This window comes from Triturus cristatus, chromosome 7, assembly GCF_964204655.1.
Source record: "Triturus cristatus chromosome 7, aTriCri1.1, whole genome shotgun sequence".
Classification (NCBI taxonomy): Eukaryota; Metazoa; Chordata; class Amphibia; order Caudata; family Salamandridae; genus Triturus; species Triturus cristatus.
In genome coordinates this window covers 1,820,320,816-1,820,341,634 of record NC_140590.1, presented here as the reverse complement: position 1 = coordinate 1,820,341,634, position 20,819 = coordinate 1,820,320,816, and positions in this window count along the sequence as shown.

Genomic DNA, 20,819 nt, shown 5'->3' with positions numbered 1-20,819 from the left:
TGGTGTTGTCCCTTGCTTCCGAGGGGACCTGTGTACCTGGTCCGTTGTTGTTCTGGTGCCTGGGCCTGTCCATGTTGGCATGGGGACTCTGTCTGGTGTCCGATGTTGCAGGAGTGGTTGAGGGAGGTGCTGATGTTACTGCTGCTGGAGCTGCACGATGGCTCACGCCGGAGGGGCCAGGTCGGTCAAGGTCATCGTCCGAAGAGGACGCAGAGTGATCCACACCGAGGAGCTCAGGGTCCCCCAGAGTCTGGGACTGGGACTGTTCCTCAGGACCTGCTGTGTCCCCAGCATCACCTGTGTTTGGAGGAGACACACAATGTATGTTATGTTTCTACAGACCTCAATGTTTCACATACATGACATTTGACACTGAACATCATTATGAGGGTCCTAAGTTGTGACTGACACAGGTTGATATTGTTGGAGCACTTTGTAATGGCAACCTGGAGCATTTCGATGTGCACGTCAAGCTGTTTGCATGACCAGCTCATGTATTGATCAATTGTCTGTAGATGCCCATTGCCACTCAGGTCCCATTACATGCCTGACACTGCTGTATTGTCCCTATCCACATTTGTGCTTTAACATACATACTATTAAACTTGGGGTATGTTGCGAGGTTGGGGCATGTGTTGTGTGATTCTTTTATTTCCTCTGTGTATCACATTTGTGTACCTGTGCAACATGGTTGCATTACGGTATGCCTGAGATCTATTGTGAGATACTAATTAGTTGTCTGTGTTCCTAGTTCACATCTCTTTTCATACAAGTCATGGGGTTAGCATAGTTAATGAAGATGGTGCTGTGTTTTGTATGTGCTAACACCTTCTGTTTTGTCAAATTCATCAACAGTGAGAGGGATTGGGCACAGGTGCTCTCTTGCTTTTCAATGCTCATTACAGTGATGGGCAGAGGTGTGTGTTACAGTTCAGTTGCTGTGAGTTGCATGCCTCATCAGATGCAGTCCTGGTTAGTCATTGTGTTTGGGGTCTCCATGACAGTGAATGATGTGTTGTATGAATGATGCGTACAGCGCAGGCCGCTGTGGGATTGAACTGCATCTCACAACTGCACATTTTTTGGATAACACCATGCTACAGTGTCAGCTATGTGTGTGTCTATTCTAGTCACCGTCAGGTGTCTACTCTCAATGATGTATGGGTGACATTGTGTGTGCTTGTTGCTATGAAATATGTCTTCATCTCCCCAATTGTCATCTACAAGACACACCTTCACAGCAGGGTCAGGGGACACCCCAGGGACACTGCATCTCCAGGGGGTGGGAGTTCCAATGGCTGTGAGTGTAAATGTGTTTGAGTAGACCAGTGCACAGGTGTGACGTGCAGCCAATTCCTAGATCCGGACCATGTGTCAGCCATCTTGTCAAGGCATTTACTTTTGGAGTGACTGGTCCCAAGGGTGCACTTTGTTCTGGCTGAGAAGGTGTGTTTTGAGGCGGCCTTGATGGCATTTCGAGTCATTGCAGGACCTCCTTTACCCACAGAGGCCAGGTAATCCCCATGTGGCATGCTCCCATTGCAGGGAGTCACAATTAACGTCCAGGCTGTCAGGCAGTAGTGTCCTGTTAGTTTGAGCCCAAGTCCCAGCAGGGCCTTGTGCTCCCCCAGCGGAGCCCATTGTCAGGGTTCTTGGTAGAGACTTTTCACTGACTCTCTTGTGGAGCATAATCCCAGGTGTGTATTTTGGTGTTGGTGGGAGGGGTGTGTGTGACAGGGTGCTGCTGGTAGATGTAGTCAGAGCTGGCGGTCCTCCTCTACCCAGTCCAGATATCCCACCATGCAGCATGCTTCCATTGCAGGGAGTAGAATTTACCTTTCAGGCTGTCAGGCATTTGTACCCTGTTTGTTTGAGCCGAAGTCCCAGCAGGGCCTTGTGCTCCCCACAGCAGGGCCTAGTGTCAGTCATCTTGGCAGTACTTTTTCACTCCCTGTGAGGTGAGCATGGTGCAGTGTGAGCTTACTGGGACGTGTGGGTGGGGGCCTGTTGGCTGTGACTGCAACTCCCATCATGCTTTTGGCTACACCCACCTTCCCACAATACCTGAACTTCCTTCCTGTGATTCTTTTGCCCTATGTGGTGGTGCGCATGTGCTGACAAGTTAGCAGGCAGTGGTGTCCTGGTGTTTAGTTTGCTCACAAGTCCCAACAAGCCCATGTCCTTCGCACAGCAGAACCCAGCGTGGTAAATCTGTTTGGGATATTTAAATGGATTCTGACTGAATGCATTATACCAGGTGGGTTGTGTGGAGTTTGTGTTAAAGGGGTGTGTGTGCAAGTACCTGCTGGTAGATGTAGTCAGAGCTGGCCGTCCTCCTGCCCCAGTCCAGACATTACACCATGCAGCATGCTTCCATTGCAGGGATTGGAAGTTACCTTTCAGGCTGTCAGGCATTGGTGTGCTGTTTGTTTGAGCCCAAGTCCCAGCAGGGCCTTGTGCTCCCCACAGCAGGGCCTAGTGTCAGCCATCTTGGCAGTACTTTTGCACTCCCTGTGAGGTGAGCATGGTTCAGTGAGCTTGCTGAGACATGTGGGTGGGGGCCTTTTGGCTGTGACTGCAACTCCCATCATGCTTTTGGCTCCACCCACCTTCCCACAATACCTGAACTTCCTTCCTGTGACTCTGCTACCATGTGAGTGATTGAGACAGCAATGGCAAGATGACTGACAGTGGTATCCAGTTGTTTGTTTGTGCACAAATTCAAGGCAGGGCCTTGTGCTCAGCACAGCGGAGCACATTGTCAGGGTTCTTGGTAGAAACTTTTCACTGATTCTCTTGTGGAGCATGATCCCAGGTGTGTATTTTGGTGTAGGTGGGAGGGGTGTGTGTGACAGGGGCTGCTGGTAGATGTAGTCAGAGCTGGCACTGCTCCTCCGCCAGTCCAGACATCCCACCATGCTGCATGCTTCCACTGCAGGGAGTAGTAGTCACCTTTCAGGCTGTCTGGCATTGGTGTCCTGATGTTTGTTTGAGCCCAAGTTCCAGCAGGGCCTTGTGCTCCCCACAGCAGGGCCGAGTGTCAGCTATCTTGGCAGTACTTTTGCACTCCCTGTGAGGTGAGCATGGTTTAGTGTGAGCTTGCAGGGACATGTGGGTGGGGGCCTGTTGGCTCTGACTGCAACTCCCATCATGCTTTCTGCTAGACCTGGCTGTTTACCCAATGACCTCCTCCCTCTTCTGGCTAGGCAGTACATAGCGCCAGGACACCCCAGGGTAACCACTGCGCTCTACAAATTTTATTAACATAACATAACATGCACATTCCCAACCTTCCTTCATTTTGACTCAGCTTTCCTGTGAGGTGGTGTGACAGTGGTTGCAAAATGGGTGACAGTGTTTGTTGGTTATTTCTGGTCATGCCTTGCAGTATTGGTCTTTAGGTTTGTACATGTTAGGACGTTGTTCCCTAATACTGCGGGATGGCAGGTATTGTGTTTGTGTAACTGATACACACATCACAGGATAGTTGGCATTCAGTTGCTATGGCTTTGCTGGCGGTAATTTGTTTCACAGTTCCCTTGACAGTTCTATATGTGTGTTGCCATACAATGTTGAGTGAATTGGTTGTGTACTCACCAGGCTCTGGTATTCCTGTTAATCCATGTATGCTCTCTGGTGGCAGGATGGCCCGCGCCTTCTCCTCCCAGGTCCTGAAGTGCGTTGGTTTGGCAGGAGGGCCACTGCCAGTCATCCTGCTCAGGGTGTGTTCCCAGTCGATGAGCTTCTTGCCCCTCCTGCGCACATCATAATACCTGCTCTGTATGTTGTCCTTTTTTGCACACAAGGTGCTTGTGTGTTGACCTTGTCGACAATCCTCTCCCACTTCTTGGTTTTCTGTGACATGGGGGTCTGTTGGACCAATGTGCCAAACAACTGTGGCTCTACCCTTAGTATTTCGTCAATCATGACTTCCAACTCACTATCTGTGAACTTTGGATTCTTCTTGGGGGGCGTGGTGCTGGGTGCTTGTGGGGATTGATGGGAGGGGTGTATGTGTGTGTGGTGGGTGTGAGTTTGTCAGTGAATATGTGATTTAGTTTTTAAGTGGTGCAAATGGTGTAGTTGTTGTGTGAGTTGTGGTGTGTCTCTGCAATGTGGTGGTGGTGTCTGCTGTCCTATGCCTGTAGTTTGCAAAGGATCATGGTAGGACTTTCTCGCCATTATATAGGTGGAGTTGTGGATGAGTCTTTGTTCTTCCTTTTTTTTATTGGCTTTGTCATTTGTTTTTTGGGCTTTTTTTGTGACTTTTCCTTTGCTTTTGTTCTGCATGATGGAGACATTGTTTGACCCTGTCGGATGCTGGATGTGGCTCGTGCGGGCTAACCCGAGTCTGTCACACTGACATTCTGCTGTTTTCGATGTTGTCATACGCGTAGGATGCAGTGGGGTCTGTTATTTGCTAGTCACTATTTGTTGTGCGTCTCGGTTTTCATGTTCGTGCTCCGTGCGACTCGGTCTCAATTCACACGTTTGGCATCGTACTGCGCGGCTCGTGCATCGCGGGTACGTTTCAGCCTCGTCTATTCCTGGTGCATGTTGGTCGGTAGGATTCCCGGTCATTTTACGGGCGACTCACTGATTTTCGTACGGGTCGGTCATTCGGTTCGTGTTGCATGCGAGTGGGTTGTAATTCACACGCGTTGCATCATACTGCACGGGTCGTACGGTGCCGGTCCATGTCGATCGGTCTCCGTCCACGGTCTGTGTCGGTTGTTACTATTTATGGCCGGAATCGGAATCGGCCCCTGCCTAATGCCATCTTGTAAATAAGGCAAAGCCGCTATCACCACAGGAGCATCACTTGAAGCGATATTTCTGTGGTGACAGGGGCTTGTAAATATGCTCCTAAGAAGAATTCAAGTGGAGTGCAAAAATAATCAGATTGAAACTTGTGAAGAGACAATGCGCCTCGTAGCCCCACCAGTGCATATTTTTATCAGACAGCCTCAGCCCAGGGCATTTGACGGACACTGCTGAGTTGACATAACTTTGGAGCCAACATGAACTTGTGCTGGCAGTAGTGATGCTAAGTGAGCCAATAGTTCCTTGAATCCATATATACAGACGCGCAATAGAGACTTCTTCATTCGCCGTGAAGGAAACGGCTGGTTTACAGAATCCCTGCCTCACCTCCTAAATCGCCTGGTGTTATTCATAGCGAAGCCGTGAGGGGAACGGCAGTGTGCGGAGCTGAACTACGACCCCCAGAGGCCCTAGCGCGGTTGACGCGCATGACGACAGCAGCTGGAAGCCCTTATCAGACCAGGGCGCCTCCCGCAGCGTGGGACGCGCAATAGAGACTTCTTCATTCGCCGTGAAGGAAACGGCTGGTTTACAGAATCCCTGCCTCACCTCCTAAATCGCCTGGTGTTATTCATAGCGAAGCCGTGAGGGGAACGGCAGTGTGCGGAGCTGAACTACGACCTCCAGAGGCCCTAGCGCGGTTGACGTGCATGAGGACAGCAGGTGGAAGCCCTTATCAGACCGGGGCGCCTCCCGCAGCATGGGACGCGCAATAGAGACTTCTTCATTCGCCGCGAAGGAAACGGCTGGTTTACAGAATCCCTGCCTCACCTCCTAAATCGCCCGGTGTTATTCATAGCGAAGCCGTGAGGGGAACGGCAGTGTGCGGAGCTGAACTACGACCACCAGAGGCCCTAGCACGGTTGACGCGCATGACGACAGCAGCTGGAAGCCCTTATCAGACCGGGGCGCCTCCCGCAGCGCGGGACGCACGCGGGCAGTGCCCGGGCGCAGCCCGGGCCAAGGCCGGGCCCGTCCTTGCCCGTCAAAGGCCGGAAAAGGCTGGGCTGGGCATACTTTCTAACTTTTGCTGCTGGACATTGACTCGTAAGTACGGACGTGTTAACAGGCAGTTGTAAATCCTCGCTTGATTCTGGCCGTCTGTGGCCTCTTGTTTGGAGTTGGCCGGTACATATCGTAACACCAATAATTTTATGTTCCTTGAGACCATATGCTTTTGGTACATGTAGATTTTACTAGAGTGTCTTGAGAGGGCAAAAGGTGGGGGGGTTGATTTACTCAGGTGGGTTGCTGATTTCAAGTTTGATCACCAAAGTAACACTAGGACATTATTCTATATTGGAGGCTTTAATAAGAAAGGCTTTTCCCCACATTGAACACAATGAATACTAGGCTTAGTATGAATAGGAAATCATTGGTGGGAGGATCTGTCAGGGGCACCCTAAATCAATTCATTACGAGGGCGGCCTCAATGTTAGAACGTGAAATTGTGCATACTGAACGACGTTTATCCTCTGAATTACAGAGGAAACGTTCTTCTCTGGGGGCTATTCAGCTAGCTACCACTCCATCTCACAATAATAAACGTACCAAACACATAGAACAAATAAGTGACATAGATATCTCCCCACAGTTACAAGAACAAGTAGACTCTCAATTAGGTATAAAAGATTCTGTTACCATAGATAACAGTATAGGGTCAGAAACTGAACACCTTATTGAGGATCAGCCCTCAGTAAAAAAGCCCCTTATAAAGACGAACAGCACAAGTAAAATAAAAGATCTAAGACCCAGTTTCCCAAAACAAAAAAGGAATCGTGGCACTTGCAAGCAAAAAAAAGGTGGGGTTAAAACCCCAAACATTGCAACGAGCTTTACGAGTACAACGGATCCTGGAGCATTTAAAATCGGTCCAGATAGTTTGGTTGCACACCCCTATCAAGATTTAATGAGGGACATAGAAAAATTAGTTAAATCGTTGTTGTTACCTTTGGCGGAAAGGGTAAAAAGAATGTCAGAACAGCTAGAGTCTATACAAGATAATGGCGCGGCTAATGCTAAGTCATTGAGGGAAATATCAGTGAGAATGTGCACTTTGAATTCTCCTGGCCCGGTATCCGAGCCAGTGACGAAATCAGTTAATCCCGTAAATAGTGTAAAGATAACCCCCCTCTTAGTGAGAATAGCTTGACCACACAGTATACAAACTTAGATCCTAGGAAATCGAGAGAGAGTGGGGCCCTAAATAAGCAGAGCCATGAGCGTAGTAAAATTGGTGGGAGAGCATATACAGATATAAATTTTAAGGGACAATCTCAGCACATAGATCTCCCACCAGAGACTGAACCCTATGTCATCGTACTCACAAGGGTACCAGAGCTAGCATTGGAGAATCATGAAGGCCACCAGACTCTCAAGAACAAGGTGATGCACTGGCTCAGAGTGAATAGGCCACTACCCGCCAATTTAGACGGGGAGATTCTTTATGTTAGAAGGTTAGGATTGGTGGGACGAAGACCAAAAAATGTAAAGGGGGATGTATTTATTGTTAACTTCAGGGATCACAGGGTGGTAAATCATATTAGAGACTGGTACTCAGGGGGCCACGACGGAGGCATATCCACCCATGACTTAAGTTATTTCTACCCAAAGATTCTGGTAGGCAATGATGAGAGTTCAACACATTTAAACACCCAGATAATGACAGGTCCTATGTTTAACATCCCAACCTCCAACCACTTTGCAACACTTTCTGGACTGGAGGGGGTTGATTGACTAATTACTCCCCCGATTAGTAATCCAACTGTTAAGGAGAAATTATCGATCGATGATATAGGAATAGTTTCCTGGAACGTAGCTGGCCTATCCTCCAAATTTGACAATTATGAGTGGAGGGAATTTATAGCAAGGTTTCATGTTATTTGTCTTCAGGAAACATGGGTGGTCGATTACAACTCCTTCCACATAGAAGGGTACGGGTGCTTTGTTGTTCCAGCACAAAAATCAATTTCGGGTAGAGCCAGAGGAGGATTAGTTACTTATGTGGATTTGAAATTGGAAGGCATGTGGACTAACTTGAATTGGAATTCCTACTACTTCCAAGGTCTGAGACTCAAAATAAATAAAATGTGCATTATTTTTGTTAATTTTTATAATGCCATAATCTCGAGCAAGGAAGGCTCCATACTGCTTGACTTAAGTAGTCATCTGACTGGTGTAATGGAGCAGTGTAAATCCACAGTGGCCCCTCGTATAATCCTAGTGGGTGATTTAAATTGTCACTTATGCTTAAATTTAAAATACTGCATGGGTGATTGGTCTGGGTGTACCATATCAAAAGGTCTGCACTTTGAACACACTAAGGAGGGGAGGGAGTTAGAAAAAGTAATGAAAGCTCACTCATTAAAACACACACTTGATTTGGTGTGTGTAGAAAAAGGAACTGGCGCCCCAATAACTTTTAAAGGGAGGGGATGTAGCTCAATTATAGATTTCATATTAGTTTCAAATATACTCTGGCAGTGGATAAAAGAGACCACTATTGACTGGAGTATATTTGGTGATCATAATCCACTCACGCTTTGGATTAAAAATCAGTCCGCCCCCAAAGAAAGAAGAAGTTTACAGAAAGGTAGTTCTGAGAAAGTAACAGATCAGGGGAGGCGTTTAAGGTGGTCCCGTATTGATGGAGATGCCTTTTATGAAACCCTAATTATGGATGGGAGAAAAGAGTTTGAAATCTGTAGTGATCGCCTAGTAGAGGGTTTGGCCGTGACTAAAGCATTCGAGTCAATGGCCAACCACATAGATAGGCTACTAAAATCCACCCGACCATGGAAACACAATAATATGCCAAGATGGTTCAATAAAGATTGTTCACGAGCACAGAAGGACTTAAAAAAAAGCCTGAAATTGAGACCAAGAGATAAACCACGAATAGCCCAGTGTAGGATTGCTTACAAAAAAGCTATAAAATGCAGGAGATTTGCCCTACAATCCCAAACGTGGGAAACCTTAAGGGAAGCTGCGGAAAAGAGAGATCTAGGTATCTTCTGGAAAACTATAAATAACCCATGTTTCCAGGATATCGCAGCACCGGTAATTGGCACATCCATTCTCCCCGAGCATTGGTTCAATCATTTCAAAAGCTTATACAATTTTTCATCTGTAAACTCCTCGGCTGAAGAGGAATTGTGCCCATGGAGGGCAGTGATTGAATTCACTATTGGGGAAGCTAAAGCAGGAATTATGGGGCTAACACAAAATAAGGCACCCGGTCCACATGGTATATCACCTGATCTTTTCTTACACAAGGTAGAATTCTGGGCCCCAATTCTGACACGTGTAATTAACGTAGCTATTGCAGTTGGCATGCCACGCTCTTGGTCTACAGCAATTATAGTGCCTATTTTTAAAAAAGGTAAAAAAGATGACCCGCAGTGCTATCGTCCCATATCACTGACTGATGTGACAGCAAAAGTTTTAGGTAGAATGATTTTAAATCGTCTATTGGACTGGGCCGAGGAACACCATATAATCTCAGATTTCCAATATGGCTTCAGGACTGGCAGATCAACCACGGACCAATGCCTGAATCTTTATTTACTGGTGGCAAAATATACTATAGCCAGTGAACAATCAATATATCTGGGGTTTATGGATCTCTTTGCCTCATTCGACCGTGTAAACAGAGAAAAGTTATGGGCTCTTATGACCAGATTGGGAGTAGACCCAGAACTAATAAATATTTTGAGAGCACTCCACTGGAAAACTTTTGCCAAGGTACGGTTTAATTTGGCTGGGGACACAACAGGATCCTTTCGTTGTACAAGTGGAGTAAAACAGGGCTGTATATTGGCCCCGTTCCTATTTTCCCTGTACATTAACGAACTGGAACAGACATTGTGTACGTTGAATGCAGACACCCCAATGGTGGGTCGTCGCCCTATTCCAGTGCTGTTGTACGCAGATGATGCGGTCCTTCTGGCACGAACACCGAAAAGCCTGCAGTGTCTAATAGACGGTTTTGTTGATTTTATGGATACTTTAGATCTGTCAGCAAATCTAACAAAGTCCTACGTCTTGCTAGCAGGAGCTAAACCGTGTAAAAAATGTACATACCGAATAGGTACACACATATTAGAACAAGTGAAAACTTTTTCCTACCTGGGTCTTTTATTTGATGGGCTTTTAAATTTTAAACTTTTAACTGAAGAACGGAGCATAAAACTGATCTCGTCATCAGGGGCAATAATGAGTTATGGACGAAGGCTGGGTCGGTGGTCACCAGAGCAGGTTATGCATCTTTATGGCTCCATCTGCTGCGCCAAAGTAATGTATGGAGCAGAAGTATGGGGCTTTGCCGGGACACGACAAATACAGGTCGAGGAAAATAAATTTTGCGCAAGATACTTAAAATTCCTCAGAGCTCGCCGGCTTACATCACCCATGCCGAACTAGGGAGATCATACATTGAGGACCTGATCAAGGCCAGACCTGTTTTGGCTTGGATTAGGACCTGGTCCAATACTGATGCAGAATTAGGAAGGCAAATTATTAGAGATTGCATCGCCAGGGACAGAGCAATGTGTATCCCGTGGCTCAGATATGTAAAAACATCTTTGGAAGGAATAGAATGTACAGACCTTTTCACAAATCCGACTACAGTAATACCCCAAGATAAGAACAGAATTAAGGACTTGCTCCTGACAAAAGCTGAAGAGCATAGAGCCGATACTGAAGGTAGAAAGCTCTTAGCCTGTGCCTACAGTATGACCAAGACAGTAGTTAGCATGGAACCTTACATCAGCTTAATACATAACGTACAGAACACGTTTTAGGCTCAACCTTATTCATCATCTTCTAGCGGACCCTTTGGGATATACCGCCACAGTTGAGCAGAAAGGTACTTGCGGCTGCGATAATAAATCTCCGCAGGATACCCTTCATTTTGTATTGTTATGCCCTTTTTATTCTTTTCCCATGCGTCGTTACCTAGTAAGACTATTAAAAAATGGTAAATTCAGACAAGCGTAGGCTGCTTTAATATATTTACAAAGGGCTGAAGATTCATTGACCTTGGCATGTATAACAAGTTTTTTAACAGTTGCATTTAAAATAAGAAACACCAGGGGACAGCCAGGGTGAAATTATGGCTGAAGTCATTAAATTATATCGTTGTACTCTGTAAATGATTTTAACTGAACACAGACAATATTGTCCTGTATGCTGTTACACGGTATTTAATTACTTGTCTTAAGATATGGCACTAGCACTTTAGGAATTGTTGTTTATTTTTACCCATTCATAATTGAACACGCAGGATGGAATGTAGTAGTCTTTGTTCAACTGATAATGACTTGTGGTTTTTAGCATTTTATGTATTGAGTACCTGATGGTTTGTGAAGATATTATAAATGTATTTCAAATTGTCAGTTTTTTTTATTTGGACGAACTAAAAATTAATATGTAGCTGTATATATATTTTTAAAATTTGTGTTGCTTTTATGGTGACTTGAATTGCAACGAATAAAGCTGATTTGAATTTGTCAGTGAGCTGTCTGCGAGTACTTTGAACCAAGAGTGTTACAGCCTGAAGTTTGGGACCTCTCACATTCTTTACTACGAGGGATTTGATAAACTTATTTCAACAAGCTTGCTTCCCTGTTTGTCTTGTTTTATTTTACTCGCCAGTGTAGTGTCCAGCAGAAGCAGTGGGCTTCTTATTGTACATGGACACTTGGGGGCAGTGGACTGCTGGAACGTTTAACCTGCCTGCTGCCTGCAGTCCTAGACGAAACTCTGTTCAACAGTGCACATGGGGAACAACCTTTACAACGCAACTTTTACAACGCACTACACTTACAACGCATTTTTTACAACGCACAATCCATTACAACGCATGACATTACAACGCATGACACTACAACGCATTTTTAAAAACTACCTTTACAACGCATTCCATTACAACGCATACTACCATTACAACGCATACCATTACAACGCATAATATAGTAATTTTTACCCCTATACTATCCAACACTTACCCTACTATTGCACCCCCTGGAGTTAGAATAGTAATTTTTACCCCTATACTATCCAACACTTACCCTACTGTTGCACCCCCTGGAGTTAGAATAATAATTTTTACCACTATACTATCCAACAGTTACCCTACTGTTGCACCCCCTGGAGTTAGAATAGTAATTTTTACCCCTATACTATCCAACACTTACCCTACTGTTGCACCCCCTGGAGTTAGAATAGTAATTTTTACCCCTATACTATCCAACACTTACCCTACTGTTGCACCCCCTGGAGTTAGAATAGTAATTTTTACCCCTATACTATCCAACACTTACCCTACTGTTGCACCCCCTGGAGTTAGAATAGTAATTTTTACCCCTATACTATCCAACATTTACCCTACTGTTGCACCCCCTGGAGTTAGAATAGTAATTTTTAACCCTATACTATCCAACACTTACCCTACTGTTGCACCCCCTGGAGTTAGAATAGTAATGTTTACCCCTATACTATCTAATACTTACCTTAAATGCAATTTAATATTATGCATTGTAATGGTATGCGTTGTAAAGGTAGTATGCGTTGTAATGGAAATGCATTGTAAAGGTAGTTTTAAAAAATGCGTTGTAGTGTCCTGCGTTGTAATGTCATGCGTTGTAATGGATTGTGCGTTGTAAAAAATGCGTTGTAAGTGCATGCGTTGTAAAAGTGTGCGTTGTAACGACATACATCCGTGCACATGTGTATGTTCTACAATTTTGCTGGTGAAATCGATTAAGGAAGCTGCTTGTGCCATAAGTACTTTTGATATTTTGGGGAGCTCTGTGGGGAGTAGTGGAGTGACCATTTTGATACTGTCATGCACGACTGAAGGAAGCGCCTTTTTGGAAGCGCAAGTCCTTTGATAATTATCTGCCTCACCTGTGCGTATTAGTATGCAGCATTTAAAATCACCATGGATTCCTGAGCTCGAGCACTCAAAAGGTCAGCTCCTAGCGATGTGTGAAGGGCGAGTTCACTCTATCAGGCTTGAGGAGTAGTAAACGAGAGGAGGATGTCATCATGGAAGGGAGAAGAGATTGCAATAACTTCCACCTCCTAACACAAATTACACAACACAGCGCACTTTCAGCCCTTCTAGTGAATTGGGGGACTTAGTGTGGCATTCTGCGGTGAGCAAGACGTTGTGCTCACATTTTCTTGTGGCTGCCAGGCTTTCCTGCATGTGACATTGTATGCCGCCCTCTTCACTGGTAATATTTGGCAGCACATTGGCAGTGATCTTTAGCAGCACTTAATCTTAGCGAAAGAGTTATGTGCTGTTCTCCTCATGCTTTCATATGACGCCACCGTTAATTGTGTGGGGCATGAGTGTCAGCTTCTCCTTTTGAGATATCACCATATTCAAGAGCAATCTGCTTGGAGTCCAACAACTAGACCAAGGATCACTACTTACTGTGGTTCACTAATCTTTTGCGGTTACTTTCGTACCCTGTAAATCTTTACCTAATGTTACTGTTGGTGAGGGTTATGTTATCAACCCATGCATTGTATGCTTTTACTTGTGCTGGGATATGTCTGTTTGTATGCATCCCATCCTCGTCGCCAGTGTAAAATAAGAATGAGGGTAACCAGCATAGATGATGAAACAAGATGAAAGTGTATTCTTCAGTTTCAAGTAGGAGTCATAGGTTACAGGTATTGAAGGTAGTAAGGGAGCAGCCCTATTGGGAGCAGCATCCCAGCTGCTCAGCCCACACACTCAAACTGATTTTCACTGAAATACACAGCAATAAGATCAAGGTTCCACACAGTATATAGGAACAGGACTTGCTGTGGAACTTTCTGGAACCAGATATTATGTTATGAGTTAATCAAAAAGACCGCTGCTGAGTGTCTGTGAATGTGGGTGGTTATTTGAATAGAAACACTTTTTATGATGATATTTCAGAAACTTTATTCCATGTCCAAACCCAATTTCTATACCATGCACGCACGCATTTACTAAACAAATGTGGTAATTCTCTAGAATTGCCCATGTAACTTTACTTGGAGAGAGCACACTTTTTATGTGGGTGCAAAAGTGAACTTTTCTGTCCAAACATAGCAGACTACAGATTAGGAAATCTTTCCAAGGCTCTCTAAGCCCAGTTTATTCAGGTAGAGACTGCTTGGCTATATTATTTTGTTTTCTTATTCTTTTACCTTTCGTCTGCAATGCACCCGCGTTTCTTTTATTCTTATTGTTATTTAATCCTTGCAGGATCGGCAGACCTTTTTTCTCGCACCCGGAATTCCTTTAATTAGGAACTTGCACTTGATTCCGAGAGCGCCTATTCTACTATTAGGTAAACTTTTTACACTTTCGCCATTACCTATGCGCTTCCATCGGTTTTTTGTATCCTGCCAGTGTCTCTATATTTCAGGTTTCGTTACACACTTTAGTTTTGCCTCGTTCCCTGAAACCCAGATGCAGTTTTTTCAGACATATAAAATCGCATTGTTTATTTACATATTTATTGCACCGTACCTAAAGATTGTAGACTCTTTGAATCTCCACCATAATGACCTGCTCTGACAGCTTGAATCCCCGAAGGCCTGTGCGCCCAATTTTGTTGTTTTCTTTCATGATTTTTTCTCTTTTTGTATGTCTCTTTTGGCAGAAGTATTCCAGCTATCGCATTGATTGACTCCTACCTGAGCTATCCTGCTTTTATCTTGTATGTGATTTCACAGGTGAGCGCAAATGACCCCTGATGCCCCTCTTTCTTTCCCTTGCCCTCTCTTTCTCCTTTTCTTTCCCCTCCTCCTTTTTTATCCCCCCTCTTTCCAGCTCTCCCTCCCCGCTTTTTTCTCTGGAAAAAGAACATTTTCCTTTGATTATGTGTTGTGGTTTATCTAGTGTACCCGCCTTTTATTAATCATCCCTCTGCGTAGGGATCAACATTTCTAATTATCGCTAGTTGTCCTGTCAACACCTATGACTAATGACCTTGTTTTAACATATGTTTTTGACTTAGATAAGCAATGTTATTAAAGTACCTAATATAATACTATTATTACTTTTTGATAGGTCCCAGCACATACTTATATTAAGACCTTGATTCTGTCCGCCCTGAGGAAGGTGGCACCAACATTTCGGTGCTTTCACCGAAACGCGCGTCGGCGTCTACATGTGGCCCACCCAAGTTCTAATTCCTCAAATTTGAACATATGTCTCCTAATACGATTTTGTATGTTCATATGATTTTGTTTACATATTGAGCCCTGTTCATTAATTGAGTATTCTTTTTACATGTGAATGTGTGTTTTGAGTGCTGATGTTGTGGATTGATTTCGGTATGAATGTGTAAGTCGTTGAGTATTTGAGTACGCCTGGGACCTTGCTTAGTATCTTCATTGTTATTCCGAAAATTCTTTTGTATTAATTATTCATCAGTCTATGCACTGAATTCATTTGTTTGAAATTGATCTAATTTAAAAAATAAAAAAAATAAAAAAAAATTAAACACTTATAAATTGGTTTTCTGAATATGTTCTGATTTAATTACTTGCTTTTTCCTTTTGTCTTAGTCCTAGTGTTGATCTATTTAAAAACGATACATTGTACGTTTTGAAAATCATAGGTAGAGACCCTTTCTTTGTATTCATTTTGTATACAGATTAGGAAAGGCCAGCGAGCCAAGAAAAATGCAAAAGAGAGACTAGTCGGTTCATTCCTGAGAAGTGATCTACCGTGTTTGCCACATACCAGAACATGCAAATGAGAAACAGGTTACACTGAAGCAATACCACCCCTATGTTCTTTATTATGTTTACAGTTTTTTTTATATTTTTCATAAATTGCTATATTGTTTTCATTCCATGAAATGCCCAGTGTTATACTAGTTTAGTCGGGTGGAGAAAGGTAACATAGAATGATGTAAACAGTTTGAGTAATCATTTAAAAATGCAAGTGGCTGCTGTACTCCCCATTACTTAGTTACCAGGCATTGATTATAAAGCAAAATTAGTTTTGAGTGCCCTTTGTTGAAAAAGCATTTCACATAAATCCAATGTTATTTTACCACTAAAATCTCTTCATACTTCTTTGTTTTTCCTTTTTGGGTTTATTTTGGTCTGTTTGGTTTCTCCAGAGGGTCTGGGGATTGGTATAGGGGATGCAGGGAAGGCCCTTGTGGGACGTAAGAGACAAGTTATAAAGGCAATAAGCATGATGGTCATTGTAAGGGAGTTTACTTCTTTGGGGCAGTGCTTAATTTGAGGAGGGAGTTTCCAGTGCTGAGCCCCGGCACTTAATCATCAACACTGACCCTTGAGTACCAGGTAGAGATGCATTCATTTTTGGTAAGCACAGAGAGATTAACTTATTTGCCTAGAATCACAGGATGTTGAGCCGATGCCGAAACCCGAACCTGGTTTCCCAGCCCCAAAGTCAGCGGCTCTGGCCATTAGACCACATCCTCTCCCTACTTGTAGATATTCCTGTTTAGTTGTTGGTACTGTTTTAGGCCTCACTAACAGGAGAAATAGACTGGTGGTTCCACCTCCTGACAAGAGCCCTAGCACTTATTCCGTTTGCAAATGAAGCACTGCTTTGGGGGCTGGGGCTGGTGCCTAGCCTGCTCTAGGACATAGATTATTTATAAATTTAATAGTTTATATCATACATGGGATTCCACAATCCCTCTGTCTTTAATTTCTTTATGATCGGTGACTTATGGTGCAGCCAGTCATCAATTTTAAAGAAAAGACGTCAGAACTAACGGTAATAAGTTATTGTAGTCGAGTTCTGACTTCACAATGCCTGCTGACAGAGCCAGCAGCTGTGGTTTAAAGGTAGTTTCAGTCACAGAGCAGCTGTTAAAAGAACTGAAAATAGTGTGACCTAACCCTCCTTATGACCCCCCTCCTATCCCATCCCATCTCCCCCTTCTTGCCCCGTCCTCTCCCTATCCCTCTTCCCCTCCCGGAGATCCGCAGATCTGCAGACCTGAAGTAAACAGGCCCTCAGACCTGCCCTGAGGTCCACGGAGGAGACAACAAATGGTGCTGAGTAGTTTCATACCCCCTACTCCCCCCTCTATGACCACTTTTTCCCCTCTGTAGCCTGCACCCACCTCAACAGCACCATACTCCCTCAACAATAATAATGGACATAGCAAAAAAGAATGCTCCCCAGCAATATCTCCATCCCATTTATACACCCCACCAAGCACCCCACCCATTTACCCCCACATCCACGCTACTATATTCTGCCTCAAAAATCCTAACACCACCCCCGCTCTCCTGCTAAGCTAAGTTATACACAAGACTGTCCTACCAGGTGTACGCCCTTCCTCACACCCCCCCAAGACTGCGGACATGTGTCACCTAGAAAAACCCAAGAGAAAGCGGACCCACCTTCAGAGGTACGGATACCAGATTTCCAGTAACTTATCACCTACAGAGAGATATTGAGAGACCCAGGCTACACAATTCAACAACCATGGACATCAATGCTGTCCGGGATAATACACAGAAAAGCACAAACTTAGAGGGCACACAGCCCATATTCCTCATGCTTATGACTCTCCCTTTAAGACAGGTACTTTGCCCCTTACCCCCCCTTACCCCCACTTCCATCCCCTTCCCTCTATCATTTTTGGTTTCTCATTACTATGGTACGCATGTCATCTATGTCATTATTGTAGAAAGTTACTGTATATGATTGGTGGATAATGTAGCTCCAGGTTGTATATCTTCATTGCAACACAAAAAAGCAATGAAAATAACATTTTGCTTTTCTTTCTTTTACTCTATTTTTCTAGCTTAAAGTGACTAGCAGAAAGAACATGATCATTTTTTAATTCCTTAAAAAATTGTAGAAACGTTAGAAACTTTCTGCATGTTTCTACACATCTTGAACTGCAGCTTTTTTGTTGTTTTAAAAAATGACTTTTATTGAACAGTTTTAAATACCTTTTTGTAACATATATCTAATTTTGCACTAGAGGTTCGATTTGTATTCTTCAGGTTTGCAAACATGAATTCTTTTGTATATGAAGCAGCTAAGCATCACAGTTTTAAATTGGTTTATGGGAAAGTTGATGGTGTGACCAAGTATTATGAACGTTCCCCCTGCCACTACATGATAAGGATATTGCAAGTCACCTCAGATTTACATAACCTTATTAAGGAACTCGGCCTGCGGCATTGTTCCTCTATATGGTAAAGGAACCCCTCAGTTGCTTCAAAAATCCTTATAATGTTTGGCAGGGGGTACTTTATCCCATATATAACGTGTGTGAAGTCTCACAGCATCAGAGTGCTTTGCAAAGGGAAAAGGATAGAAGAGACAATGAGTTTCCAGACTACTATTTAAATATAGAGTAACAGGTTTGGAATACAGAACAAGATTAAATAAATCTAATAGGAGGATAACGAAAAACAAGTTTGCTTGGGAGTCCACAGGTGTCTAGGGTATTACTGCTGAATCTTAAACAAAAGTTTGATTTTCGTGAATGCAGACCCATTTTGTTTAGGAAAAACACCTTGCATTAAAAAAAATCATTATTCAAATGTGATCACAGACATGGTATCCCCAGCTGGCCACCATCTCTGTGGCGACATCCTAGTAAAAACATTTGCAATTTGTGAACTAATTTGTTCATCTGCATTAGGTAGGGCAGATTGCAACCCCTATCAAATGGTGATATTGTGAACCAACCTAGTAGTACATAGGTTGCTTCACAAAATCTAGTTGGTTTAAAATATGTTGGTGCGCAGTTTTTAACATTTGTTTTCTGAATTCAAGATTAGTGCAGTTGACCGATAATGCAGAATCTCACAGTACTGAAAGTAAATCACCAGTGTCTCCCCTTTTCATCAACTGGCTCAAAAGTAATATTTCAGATTTATTAAATCCTCTCTGTGCGATTGTCCTTTAATTGTAATACTGCAAATCTGTGTCTTTGTGTGTTTTGATGTAACTCCCATAAATCATCGCTCACAAAGGGAATCAACTGTATTGTTATCCATGTTGATCACATTGTTCTTGAATGGAGATCTTTTGTGGTATAAGACACAATTGGAGAGTTGTGTTGCTGTCATGCGCATCACATACCCCACAAAACTCCCTTCAATAGTCAATAAAAGGTCTTCAAAAGGCACATGACTTCTGTGAAAAGTATACATTTGAGTTTGGCTGCAAGTAAACTGGAAGGTAAAGTTGGCTAAGAACAGATTGATTCTTCTTTTTATTTATTATTTTAAGAACAATGCACCTTCTTCCAATGGCAACAGCAACAAAACATTCATGAAAATTGACTTTATAAACAGAAAGATGACATTATATATGTTTACTGTCTTCATTACTATCATATAACACCCTCATAGGAAGTGATATTTACACCTCAGTATGTTCTGAAAATATAAAATGCATCGAGGCCCTGTAAAAACATACTCACTTGCGTATGAATCCAGATTGCATATGTAGGACATTTCCAAGAACTTTTAAGAAGTTAAACCTACTAGATAGGAGAAACTGGAAAAGGAGTTTGACTCTAACTTGAAACTGAGTGTGTGCAATTAAACTTTCATAATATTACCATAATCTTTCTAATGCCTGTCATTGTTGCTACACTAGTTTAGTCCTTCCAGCTGCATAACAAAACTAAAGAAGGACTAGGTGATTATTTTGTCAGCCATTTTTAAAGGGAGGAATGTAGGAGAGTAGGATCTGCTTCACATGTTTACCCCCACTTTTTGCTGGTGTTTCACTGTTTTTCGACTTTAGTCTGGCTGGGACCTTGCTATTCAGGGCCCCAGCCTAGCTGCTTCCTCTCTAAATTGATTGCATGTACTTTAGGTACACTCCAGATTGGATTCTGGGGTACCCTTGTGAGTGCCAAGTGTATGGTATACTATGTACCCAGGGCATAGGTACCCCAGAGGCCTACCAGGGGCTGAAGCATGTATTGTGCCACCCCTGGAAAGCCATGCAAAATGACACTACAGGTCTGCTACTGCAGCCTGGGTAAGATGGTGCATGCACCCCTTACTGAGATATAGGTTCACTATATCTCACCTATCACTGCACATATAAATCTATCAGTCACTCCTATGGCAGGCCTTGTCAATCCTGAAGGCAGGGTGCTTGGTAATATGTGGAGGGTGCCGAGGCATGAGCTGAGCCCCTCTGCAGCCATCAAAATCTATCCTCCAGGGTTGTCAGTGGTGCAGCCTAACCATATACTCTTAAGTGCATTATATCTTAAACTGTTAATTCTAACTTTGGACTGACTACACAGAAACATGTCGTGTTTGGTGTCAAACACCTTGGAATCATACCCCCACATCAGTTCTTGATGTGAGGATATGAACCCACCCTTCTAGAGGGAGAGACATGACAGTACTGGTATAACCAGTAGAAATCTAATAGAGCTGCAGCCACAGACACGGGTCTCTCCTCCTGCTGCTGACCGAAACTCCAGCAGGGGAGGCCTGGACAAGAGGTTTCCTGTCACAGGGAGGTGTAACCACCTCCCAGACAGGCTTATGTGTTTTGGGGCTGGGTGGGAGCACTCTCTGAGTGCTTTGAAGTCTTGCACTGAGGGCAAATTTGGTGTCCCTGTGCTTAGTCCAGCTCAAACTGGTTCAGGGGCTTCTAGCCCATGCTCTGGTGTGAAACTGGACAAAGGAAATTGGTGTAGCCACCCCTCTTTCCAAACCCTCTCATAGGTAGGTCCCTACAGCTAATCCAACCTATTTCTCAGGTATAAGTAAGAAACCTCTGTAACCAGAATTTTAGATATCCCTGGACAAAACTCTGAAGCTGAATCCTGGAACTTTGATGCTCTACTAATGACTAGAGGACTGAAGAAATCTCCCTTGGGGTCAAGGAGCGACTCCCCTGCTTGGCAGGCACCAACAAAGCATTTTGCTGGTCTGCATCTCCGAAGCTCCCGCCGGACTTCGAAGCATTTGCAGCCCAGGAAGAGGATTTCCAGACATCCCAGAGGCCGACC